The sequence below is a fragment of the Cavia porcellus genome, unplaced genomic scaffold, assembly GCF_034190915.1.
Source record: "Cavia porcellus strain 051 isolate PalLab524CR breed Dunkin Hartley unplaced genomic scaffold, mCavPor4.1 scaffold_8, whole genome shotgun sequence".
NCBI lineage: Eukaryota > Metazoa > Chordata > Mammalia > Rodentia > Caviidae > Cavia > Cavia porcellus.
In genome coordinates this window covers 15081930-15094830 of record NW_026947491.1, presented here as the reverse complement: position 1 = coordinate 15094830, position 12901 = coordinate 15081930, and positions in this window count along the sequence as shown.

Genomic DNA, 12901 nt, shown 5'->3' with positions numbered 1-12901 from the left:
TTCCAGCAAGACATGTAGTTCAGTATGGAGAGTATAGATGGAGTTTATTGCAAAATGGTAGATTTTTCAGCAGAAGAGCAATGGAAGGAGGGGAAGAGGAAGAGAGAGGAGAGAAGAGGAGAGGGGAGGGGAGGGGAGGGGACAGGAAGGGAGGGAAGAGGAGGTGGGGAAGAGAAGGGAAAATGCCTTCAGACCACAATGGTGGCTGCACTGAGTGACATCTCAGGTTACAGTTCCAGGAACTGGGACTGTCCAGGAATATCTTTTCCTTCTGAGGTCATGGTTCTTTTACAGAAAATTTAAAAATCAAAAGGAACTGTGCTGACCTACATCAGAGAGGAGTAGGCCCCTCTTTACTCCAGGTGGATGCCTCTGTTTCATTTGTTTTGAGAATTTGGGGGTTTTCCAATCTCTTGTCTAGGGTTTTGATTCTGTATAGGCCCTGGAGGTCATTACTGGTAGGCTCAAGGGGAGCTACATTGTCTTGTGCTAAAGTTTGAACCAAAACCCTGTGTGAATTTTATTTATAGATAATAATTAAGGAACCGAGAGGCCAGGGATTTAGCTCAGTGGCACAAACACCTGCCTGGCAAGCACAAGGTCGTTGAGTTTGATTCCGGTACCAAAAAAAAAAAAAACCAATAATAATAATAATGATTAAGGAACCTGAGGAGAAAAAAGAATCACATCTTGTCTGCTTACTTTTTTTAAGTCTCTGAAGATGGGAATGAGCAAAAGATCTCAGGATGAGATTATTCCCAGTTATTCAGTTTGATTATTACATGCAGTCATTTGCATATTTGTGTAAGGAGATGGCAATGTGACCAAAGTGACAAAGATCAAAATGCTGTAACTGCAAGCCAAAGGACACCTGGCAGCCCCTGCCCTGGAGCAGAGGGAAGGCCCCAGAGGCCCCAGAGCCTCCTGCCCCAGCTGTCCACACCTTTAATTCAGCACAGCGAGAATGATTGCAGGCCAAGTCCCCTTGAGATCTGCAAGAGACTCAGTTTCTTTGGTTATAGGCCTCCCAGTTTGTGGTGATAGTTTAGAGACACAGAAACCCAAGAAAATGAACTGCTCAGTAAATGAAGAAAAAGAAAGAGAGAGGAGAGAAGAGGAAGCATGCCAGGGTGTCTTCAGGAAATGAGACATAAAGATCACAGACCCAATCTTCCAGAGAAGAAACGATGCCCACAAAGATCAGGACTTGGGTCAGAAATGGATTTATCAAGCATGATAATGTTTTCTCTGCAATACGAAGCAGCAGTATCTGCAAAATGAAAGAGATTTCCAACCGACAATCCAATATCCAACCATGGCAGAACATCAAGCCATGCAATGTCTTGGTAGATTTATCTCCTATTTCTCCAGAAGCCACTGAAGCACAATCTCTAGCAACTGAAGGACAAACAACAGTCGGATTCAGGGCAATGGGGAGGCAGGAGATGTGCAGGGTGAAATGTGTTTCCAGGACACTGGTGGAGGAGGCTCCAGGCTGGAGCTGAACCCAGATGCAGGAGGAGCCAGGTGTCAGCAGGCTGTTGGCAGAAGCCCTGTCTTCTGCTGGGACTTGGGAGGGAGTGGGACCATCAACTTCTCAGAAGAATTTTTTCTAGGTACATTTTAAATCCATTTTTAAGTGAGATGTGTGTATAAGCAATGCCTGATATAACCTCTAAATTCTCACTTTCTACAGAAGCCAACAGAAAATGTCTTCATTTAAAAAAAATAAAAGCATAAACCTATTCCTTAGAAATCAATTTTGTACCAAAATAAAAGATCTTGAAGCCATTCACTTGGCCTGGGAAAGGTCTGATAAGGCTCTATTGTTTTCTTCCTAAATCTTCATTACTCTTTGATTTATTTCTCTTAGCTTCTCAGATCAGACATGATCAGGCACATTCAGAGTGGTATGGCCTGGACTATGAGTTATTTCTAACCATGTGTCTTTGATACTATTGGTTTTTACAAAGCAAGAGGACCTCTCTCTCCATGATTGCTTCTCCATGAGTCTAGATGTAGTCTCTGCATTCTAGTAATTGGGTCAAGTGTTTTCAAATGCATATCAATAATATTGTACCAAAGTATTAAAATATAATTCAAAATACCAATTAAAAGAAAGTTTTGAAAAATCAAACCTGTCATTGTGGCACACACCTGCAATCCCAGCACTTAGGAGCCTGAGACAGGAGGATTGCTGAAAGTTCAAGTCCAACCTGGGCTATAAAGAGAGTTCAAGGCCAGCCTGAACCATACAATGAAACACTGCCCCAAGAAAAGACCAAAAGGAAAAAAAAAAAAGAAAAATCAGACCATATAGTAGCACCCTTTTATCTGCATGGGATACATACATATCTCTAATGAGATACCAGAAACCATGGGTAGCAGAACACTTGGGTTTTATATGCTTTGATTTTCCACCTATATGTAATATATGCTATGTATATGTATCACAAAGTTTAATTCGTAAATTTGACAGAGTAGGAAACTAATAACAGGGAACAATAATAAAAATATACTAATCAAATGTCCATGTGCTTTGGAGTCATTATTAAGTAAACTAGAAATCGCTGAAGTGACCTCTGGGACACCTAGATGCTCCCTCTGACAACAGAGATGGCTGCCAAGTGACTAATGGGCTGGAAATGTTAACAGGGTCAGTGTACTAGTCAGAGGGCTGACTGCTGGCCTGGAAGGGGCAGAGCATCATGGTAGCGTGAGTTTCCACCCAGCCTCCCTGAACAGCGCATGATTTAAAGTGCATGAGTTGCTGATTTCTGGAGTTTTCCATTCAGTAGTTACAGTCTGCAGTTTACTGGATTACTGAAACCAGGAGAATTGAAACCAGAGATGGGGGAACTATGCTGATCCATGATGGACATGCTAGTTAATCTCCATTGTCCACTTGAGTGGATTAGGAGATTCCTGAAGGGGCTGTAGGGTGATAAGTGGGGGCTTCATTCTTCAGTGGATTAACCCACACATGTTTGTTAAAGCATATGCTGTTAGGAGATGGGGCTCAGTTAGAGGTAGGTCACTGGGGATATTCCTGTGGGGGAGCATATATCTCACTGGTGCTTGTCCCTGTGTTCCTCTTCCTGGCCATCATGAGATGAGCAGTTTTCCTCCACTAAGGCCTTCTTCCATGATGTTTCTGCCTTGGAGCCAGAACCATGGACTGAACCCTCTGAAACCACGTTACAAGTGAACCTCTCTTTGTTTATGTTGTGATCTTTAGACACTGCATGTAGCAATGAAAGAGCTGATCATTATGTAGTAGAATAAGAAAGTCCCTGAACCATGACTTTTCTAATGTGGTAGTGCATTGTACTGGTTTAGATTGGATTATACATGTTATTTATCAGTCTACATTTCCTCATCTTCTGCTCCATTTAGCCAAGACAGTCCTTGTTTTTTCTGGATCAGCTCTAACCTTCCCTACACAACAGTAAGATAAGGACCTTTGCAAATATTACCTGTATAGGACTGTTAGCATCCTGTGGGGCTCAGCCCTCCTTCTGTCTTTACAATGGTGTTTTCATCAGCTTTCTTGTTGCTGGAACAGAAATATCTGATATTTGCTACTTAAGGGAGGAGAGGTTTGTTTTGGCTAGTGATTTCAAACATGCAGTCCATGGCCATAAGGCAGCAGTGCCACAGCAGGAAGGTCTGCCTGCTCAACTTACACGGCAGGCAGAAGCAGACAAGAGGCAGAAAGAGCCAGACAGAAAACCTTCAAATAAGACAGTCGGTGACCCAGACCTCCCACTGGGCCCCAGCTCCGAAACAACACATTCCGATATAGACTCATCCAGGGATGAATCCACTGATGAGCACAGCACCCCATGACCCCATCACCTTCCAAAAGCCCCAATCTCAGAACCCATGAAACTTTCTGGGGATATTTGTGATCTAAATAACAACAGATAGGTTCTGAGCTTACCAGGCCAAGCAGAGGTCAAAAGTACCAGATCTTAGCAGGAACTCGAGAAAGCGAATATCTGCCTGGTTGTTTATTCAGGAAAAGAATAAACATGTGTCCATATGTACCCTGCCAGGTGAAGAAAGCAGGGAAGCCAGGCGTGCTATATCCAGCCTCTGCCTTCAGGACCTCTAAGGAATTTCTGCTAAGCATCCCTTACAAAGTACTAAATAGGTAGTTTAGGGTGGAAGTGTCAGAGCTCCAAGGAGAGAAAAAGTCACCTTTGGCTGGTCCTGGAGGGGAGGCTTCCTGGGGAGAGGAGAATTTAATCTGAGCCATCTTGAGTTGGCAGCTCCAGTCCCACCCCTCCATTCTCTCTGTGACATCCTCAGTCACTTTCCAACTCTCTTCCCTGCTGGTCAGTCTGGTCACATCCTCCTTTGCACCCCACAGAGCATCCTCAGACATTAATGCTATTGCCCAAATCATTTCTGCACGTAGCTCTGATTATTGCACTGGGCTTTGATGACTTTCATTTGTGGCTTTATCTAAACCAAAGACTCCAGAGCACTTGGCAATGTTATCATTCACAAAGATTGGGAGGGAGCTGTGGGGCACCTCAGCCAGCTCCTACCAGGGTCTCTGTGTGGTAAAGTGGGCACAAGAGCGACCCTGGGGCTGGATTTCACGGAGGTGGTGCAGCTGGCGGTGAGGGCCCTGCTGTGCGTAGGCCTGAGGGAGCCCAGCTGGACGCTGGATGGACACTTTCGCCATCTGTCACCTCAAGAAATGCTTCTCAAATGAAAACCGACTGTCAGTGGAAACAGAGATGCTGTTTCTCTTTGTACAAAACCAACCCTTTCTCCAGGGACTCCCAGCTCTCCAGAACACCAAGAACTTGAATTGCAGTCTCAGGTTGATGCATTACAGAGACCCAGTCAGGGCCACAGAAAAGAAGCATGGAAGCCCCCGGCCCCAGGCCCTCAACTGCAGCTCCAAGCAGAAGAGCCGTGGTGCATTCCGGCCTATTTGTCTTTGGGAGCGTTTCTCCTGATGTTGGGAAAGAGAAGAGTTTGTTTTTCCACTCCTCCTCACACCAGCTGCCACGAAGCGGCAATAAAGGCTCCAGGCGCAGAGCTCTGGCCGTAGATCACGGAGCGGCCCAGATGCAGATGGGCGCAGCAGCTGGTCCAGAGAGGTGCTGCGGCCGCCCCCCTCCTCCTCCGCCAGGCTCGGGATGCAGGGAGCAACTCAGACTCCCTGGCCTCCCTCCCCAGATTTATGAAGCAGGAAACAGCCGGCCAAAAATGCAAATCAAAAAGGGCCCAACTGCTCCTCTGTTTTTTCTTAAAGTCAACTCACATCTAGCAGTTCACGAGCTATGAGACCAGGGCAAGGATGGGCCTGCACCTCTCTGCAGGTGGGCCCCCAAAGGCTGTGACGCGGTCATTCCCAGGAGGCTCAGGGCCACTGTGCCGCAGTGATCTATGGAAAAGGAGCCGGAAGGCATCACTAAGACGCCAAGATCGTGGCAGTCACACTGTGAGTCAGCTCCAAATGGTCTCTGAGCCCCACGTCACGGGAGCTGGGTATCTGCTCAGAGTGATGCAGCCTGCAGCCTCATCATGAGGGGACAGGGCAGCTGCTGGGAACTGTGACCTTCAGACCTTCCTTTCCAGCCTTCTGGATCTGTCATGTGGCTATTGATGGTTTCTGTCCTTGTTCTCCGAGCCTAGGATGGACTTCCTTTGTGAGCCTAACGCTTTGTGATCTTACACCGTGGCCTGTGTAGAGCTCACAGTCACCCCGAAGGTCTGGCATTGACCCCCTGACTCTTCTGTACACCTGAGAAACTAAATCCCTGGAAGTCCAGACAGCATGGGCCACGTGCACGGTGGCTTTGAAGATGAACAGAGAGCAGAACTCAGCTTTCCTGTGAGAATCCTTACTCTGCATGTAAACATTTCTCCTGAAGTAGACTTGGCTGCCACCCCCAGAAACAGAAGGAGGAGGAGATCAAATGTGCAGCTAAGACCCTCAGATTCACTGCTGCAGTGCTTAGGGCCAAAGGCCGCAGGTTAAAGACCTCCCTCAGCTAACTGTTCACTGCAATGAGTCAGCGAGGCTAATCACCCAGCCCCTAACTGTTAAGTGTAAAGGAATATCACAGAACAAGACTGAGGCTTTAAATGTATTGTGTAAATATCTGGGTGAGCTGGAATAAGGAATAGAAGTTAGGAAGAAGCAAGAAGTATTGGAACACACTCAACCCTGCGTATCTGTGGAATTCTAGCAACCTCGGATGAGAAATATTCAAAAAAAGATATCGAATATGTACTAAACATGTAAAAGATCCTTTTGCTCCTCATTATTCGTTAAAGCACACATGGTAATGATTTCCACAGTGTTTACACTGCATCGGGAATCACAAGGAATCTGATTTAAGAAAATAAGAGGGTGTTGCAGAGATTCGAGGCAGGGCCTGCAATGTGATCTGTAAGGACCTGGGCATCCTTCGATGTTGGCTCCCTCAGGGGATCCTGGAAACGATTTCCTCCAGGTTCTGAGTTTATCAGGAGGAGCAAGGGTCTGATTTCTGTCCAGCACCATTTCCAGAGGTCGGCATTGCATCCATGAGGCGGGAGGCTTCCACTTAGGCCGTCCTACCTGTCCCAAGACTGGTCCCCTTTTAGGGTTGATCTTAATTTAGTGTTTTACAGCCATCTTTTTTCATTTTCAGATCAGCAGGAGGGCGGAGCAGAATGTGGGCAGACAGGAGAAACATCTCCTCCTAATAACTGGTAGACCAGTGCTTCCTAATCACAAGATAAATTGGTGCTGGTATCTGTCACAGGGATGTAGATCATTTTTGAGGTACTGGGGACTGAATCCAGGACCTTCGCTTTGAGCTACGTCCTCAGCCTTTTATCATTTTCTTTTTTTTGAGACAAAATCTTGCTGTATCACTCAAGTTGCTCACGTTACAATCATCCTGCTTCAGCCTCCTGCCATAGACTTTTCTATGAATGCAAAAGTTCTAGCATTAAGGTGTATGAAGGTCTGAATGCAATGGGTTGGAACACACCCGAGAGGCAGTTACAAAGCTGGCCACCCAGTACAAAAAGCAGGGCTGTCAGGGGCTGCTCAGGGTCCTAGACTGGCAGTCCCGGAGGCCAGGGCTCACTGTGCACTGGACAGGCTCTGAGGGACAGTGCTGTTGATGCAGCCAATACCAGAGCCCAGTTCCCTTCATCCCGTGGACTGGCGCCACCCGGTTTCCCAGCTCGCTGGGGTCGGCTCCCTCCCGCTTGCCTGTCTCCGCATCCAGCACCGTGATTCCTAGCACAGAGCCGGGCTTTGCCAGTGGCGTGTGAATAAATGATCGAAGAATAAATATTTAAAGTTGCACATGTGCTATACCAAGTTCAAGGAGCTTTTCTGGCTTGATGCTGAAGATCGAAAGATAATGTTCTGCAGCCAAACCAACCCATTGAAAAATAAATGACTCAGCTGCTTCACAAGGGGGTAAGTTGCTTTCTCTGATGTCACACACCTGTTGTTTCCCCAAACTCCAAACTCTGATCTTTGTGGGGATCATCAGGAGCCAAAAAGAAAACACTGCTGCCCGCACCTGCTCCCCAAAGTTTGTCGTTCATTCTCTGGCTTGCACTCTGGGCTGTGTGAGCCTGAAGGTCAGGAAGTTCTGAGGTCTCAGAGATGAAGAACCACTGAACAGGATGTCTACGTGGCCCTGATTTAAAGACTGGGGTGGGCCAGGCATGTGGACACAGGCCTGTTACCCCAGCACTGTGGGAGGCTGAGGCAGGAGGACTACAAATTTGAGTTCAGCCTGAACAACTTAATGATTTAGCAAAGTCCTGCAATGATTTAGCACACCTGCAATCCCAGGACTCCACTGGGTCCTGCATCCATGTATCCTAGGAACATGGAGAGCATCAAATGGAATTTTCTGCCTCTGATATCAGAGGGAAAAGACCAGGACCACTAAAGTATGAAGTAAAAATCTTAGCAGGAGTTCAGAACCATTTGCAACCCTGAGTGTCCCATTGAGTCTGACTTCACCGGAGTGGTCATAGACACAGCTTGGCAATTATTTATAGGATTGAAACTCAGCAGCAGAGAACCATGAAGTTGGCTGTTGCAATTTCGGCTGTTTCTGGCAGGGGATGGAACTCTGGGCCAGGCCCATGGCAGGGACATGTCCTCCCGCGAGCTCTACCCCCAGCCCGGGACTTCTGAAACTGTGGATCTAGCTTCACATGAAACCCCACAGAAGCACTGTGGCCAGTGCCCAAGCATCCCCAGAGCAATCTCTCTGACACTGCATTGCTCATGGAAACACGGCGAGGTTCCTCCCTACCCAGGCCTTGGTCCAGAAGAATCGAGGAGCAGCTTCCAAAGTTCCCCAGCTTCTCAGCACCAGGAAGCAGATAGCTCCTGTCTGGCATCTCCACCAGTCCAGCTCCAGCACAAATGAGGTCCTCTGTGTCCCAATGGGACGCATCACCATGCAAGAAACATGCAACTCCCCAGGGCCCTGTCCTCTGATCAGTGACCATGATCCTGAAGGGACAGGACAGTAGAAACACTGGGCAAGGGAAGGAAATGGGTATAGTGGGAACCCCTGCCCCTGGCTCTTTGTGGCTTCTTCCCGAGACACCCACATTCTGTTGTTCACCCACTAGATCTGGATGCAGGATTTCAATGCAGGGAGCAGCACTCATCTTCAAAGGCCAGTGTCTATGTGACCTTAACCAATGTCTGAGATGGAAACCTCTCCAAGGGCTGCAGGGCAGATGTTTCTATGGCTTAATAAAGAAGAATCATGCACCATCCATCCTCTGTGCTTGGATGCAGAGCCCAGCTCCCTGCAGGCTGCTCAGAGAAGCTCTGTGGGAATGGCTTCCCACCACCTTTGGTCGGGTCAGGGCTCATGCAGGTCAAGGTCACATGCTCACAAAAGCACACCTGCTTCTCCATATCTGTGCACAATCACCCAGCACCAGGTGCCCTGCTGACAACACTGGAATAAACAAAATCTCCATCAGTGGCCTTCGGAAAGGAGCTAACAGCCAGGCATGGTGGGGCACACCTGCAATCCCAGTGCTCCAGGAAGCTGAGGCAGGAGATTCCAAATTTGATCCCAGTCCTGACAATTTGGAGATTTAGGGAGACTGACTATAAAAAATATTTTAAAAGACTGGGGCTACAGCTCAAGGCAAAGTCCCCAGGTAGTCCCTGTCTGTCATGAGACATCTACACACCATGGCCAGTGATCATATGGATCTCTATAGAGGGATATACATACACCTATCGGAGGGCAGTGCTCACTCTGTGCCTGTGCCTGCATGTGTTTGCACATCAGTCAAAGCAGTCCAACTCTTGTCCCTAACAACTCCTCCAAAGATGCTGCTGTTCTAGCTGGTTCTTGTTGTCACCCTGAACGATGCCTTCTAGTCTGATGCTCAGTCTTTTAGAGCATTTAAGATCAAGGGTTGCTATGTCTGGATATTTCCAAAACATACCCAGCAGCTGGCCAGTTCCTTTTTAGCCATGTGTTGCACTAGTAATCCACCTGACAGTGGTGGGCAGTCTACTGTGTGCTCATTTACACAGCCCTGCAGGCAGTATCTTGTTTAACCAGGTCAAAGTGCCCCGGACAGTCAGGATCACCCCAGGAGAGAAGGAGCAGAGCTGTGTGTGACATCACTGCTGGCTCTGGTCGAGGCTGGATGGGCACAGATGTGGGACTGCTCAGGAGACCCTTAAACGCGTCACTCCCTGGAAACAGCAGACTTGTCAGAGCCCCCAGAACTAATGGAAACCATGTGCAGTTCCTCAAGGCGGGGGAAGTCTCGCTCTGGCCCCGGGAAGCCTGGTGAGAAGCCAGCATCTTGGCCTCAGTTAGGAGATATTAAGTCCTGGAGCTCCGTGAGAGGGCTGCATCTACGCGTGTGTATTTGTAGCTGAGCCGGGAAGCTGCACACGTGAGATGCGGGCATCTGAAGACAGAACATCACCAGCATCCTGACCTGCATCCCTGGCTTCTGGCTCCACGTCAGACGAGAATCAGTGTGGTCTCAGAGTTCCCAGTCCCAGGGAACTCACACTCACTAAAGGGTATGGGTCCACAAAGGGAAACTGAGGCAGGAGCACTGCCTTCTCCCTCTCTCTCCCTCCCTTCCTCAACAGACCAGTTTTGTGATAAAGAAACTGGGATCATATACTTTCCGAAGTTCTCACTGCAACCTAAATGATTTAGGGGCCTTAAAATAGCAAAATTCCCTCTTGAGCCTTTCTAGCTAGATTCTGCTTGCGTGTCTGTGAGTCTGTTGCACTAAACACAACTAAACATCTTCACAGATATTATTAAACAAGACCCAGGAGCCACTCAAAGGTGCTCACCAGAACAGGCAAGTTTATCCTTCAGTAATCTAACTCTGGAAAGCTGCCAAAAAGCAACCCACCTTTTGAACAGTGAGAAAGGGGAAAAACATGAAATCTTTTTTGTAAAAGCAGGAAATGCACTCTGACAACATTTAGATCCCACTCTTAAAATCCCTAATGAAATGGGGATGAGCAGGAGTACACAATTTTTCTCTTGCAGAAAAAAGAAATCTAGACATGTCTCCGACTGGACCAAAGTTCATTGCAGAGCGAGATTCTCCCCACCGTGCTGGGCAGGGTGGTGACACTGGTGGTCAGCTGGGCAGGGTGGTGACACTGGTGTGGCATTAGGCCCACTCTGACCCCTTGACCACTGTAGAGAGGGGACACAGTGCAGACGCCAGTGTCTCACAAATATATTAACCTCATTGTGTCTTGTACGTTATGAGCTGTAAAAGTTAAACACGGTAAGAAGAAAGGATCGTACTCACGAGGGGAATGGTGGCAAACTGTGACCTGAAATGAAATTGTGAGAAAATGGGGCAAAATTCTACAACATTTGTCAAACTGGAAAGTTTGACTTTCATTCGACTCAGAAGAATGAAGAAACCTTAATGTGCAAAGGTACTGAGACCACAGGTCCTAATCAGGAATAAGTGAGGAGACATCACAAGTACCGCCGTGGTGGGAAGTGCACAAAACTACTGCTAAGTCAGAGTTTGGTAGCTGGTAAGACATTCACAACGGTAGTCATGGAGGCAGTAGATGATGACATTCTAGAACGTCTTCATTTGGGAAAAAGAAATCCAGTTGGATGTAGTCCATGAATATATCATTTTTACAACTTTAAAAAGAAACAAGCCTCCTGGCTGGTGGAAATATATCCTTTATAAATGGGCTGCAGCTTTGCTGAGCTGAAGGGGCCTCTGTGCAAGCAACTTGGGGTTTGAGAATGTGCCCCCTCATTAAGGGGCATTAAGTGACCTCCAGTATTGTGGGAGATCTTCAAGCTGCATTCTCCTGAGAAATAAAGCCACTCGTCTTGATGTTTACCTCACTTTTACTCCAGCCCTGTTCACCAAAATATGCAGATCTGTCTGTAGTGGATCAGATGTCCCCTGTTTGGCCAAAAGAATGTGACTGAGTCCAGCTGAGAGACCAATGTGTCTCATCACAGCACATGTGTGATAAATGCTCCCTTGATGATGTCTGAAATGGGAACTCAAGCAAGAGCCTGGGAGATTCCAGGGCTGAGACATGAGATAACATCTCAGCTGAAGCCACGGGACTCAAAAGGAATTACAACTTCCCAGCAGTAAAGGCACCAGCCTTGTGTACACCAAGCTATCCATTGCGTTGCTAATTGGAGAGCCTCTGTGCCAGGTACAAAACTGCTCTGTTTCTCCTTACAACCAATGCCTGTGAAATTTCTGTTCCCTAGCACTGTACCATGATCCTTCCTTCCCTCCCTGATTGAGGCGAGGGAAAGCCATGAGCTTTTAGACTCCGTGGGCCTTTGTTCCATAGAGACATTGGGTCATTTTGGTGCTCTTCAACTGCAGAAGCTTTTTTCTTTCGCATCATGTACCGTAATGCCAGATGGGAGATCTGAACCCTCCACAGGGGTTGCAGTAAATAAATCTTTACAATTAGAGAAGGATTTGCACATCTCCAATCCCCTCTGTCTCACCAATAGCCCTGCATGATGGCTTTGTCCCACTTTAAGAAACTTGATCCATCAACCATGAGTGGATAAAGCATGTATGGGCTTTCTATGCTATGGAGTACTATGCTATCATAAAGAAGGCTGAACTTGAGTCATCTGCAGAAAAATGGATACACCTTGAGACCATAAAGTTAAGGGAGATAAATCAGACACAAGCTTAAATATAGTGTGGCTTCTCTTATATGATGAGCCCAAAGTATAAATATAGAACAAAATAAAAGATTGACCATAGGAAACTGGGAACTTTGCCCTATTAGAAGAAGACCAAGAGCTGGAGGGAGAGGAAAAAGAAAAAGAAAAATAGTAAGATGCATTATGTGTACGGCCCAAGACCCAGGATGAATGTCAACAGTATGCATTGCAAACACAGGCTGATAAAACTTTTTGAAAAGTAAGAGACAAGAATCTCAATGTGCAGCTGCAACGGGGTTAACAGGGCAGACGCTGAGCGTGGCCAGCTCTGTCTTTAGTTCCCGTTGGCAGCAAAACCAAATGCCCAGAGCGCTGTGTGCATGTGAACGGGACTTGGAATAGCTTTCCTGGCTGGGAGAAAGTTCCCAGTTTACAGTAACCACTGGCTTCCCAGTGCCAACTATCATTCTTCTTGCCGGTGAGCAGATTCTGAGCCCTGCTGCTGAATGGAACCTAGCAGCTAGGATGTGCAAAGTGATGAGCAGCTTCACTGAAGTTTAAGTTTTCTTTATTTATCTCTCCTGGAACCCTGCATGTCAGTGCAGACCAGTAATCCCAACACTCTGGGAGGCTGAGGCAGGAAGACTGAAATTTCGAGCCCAACCTGAGCAATCTAGCGATTTACTAACAAGACCCTGTTGCGAAATTTAAAA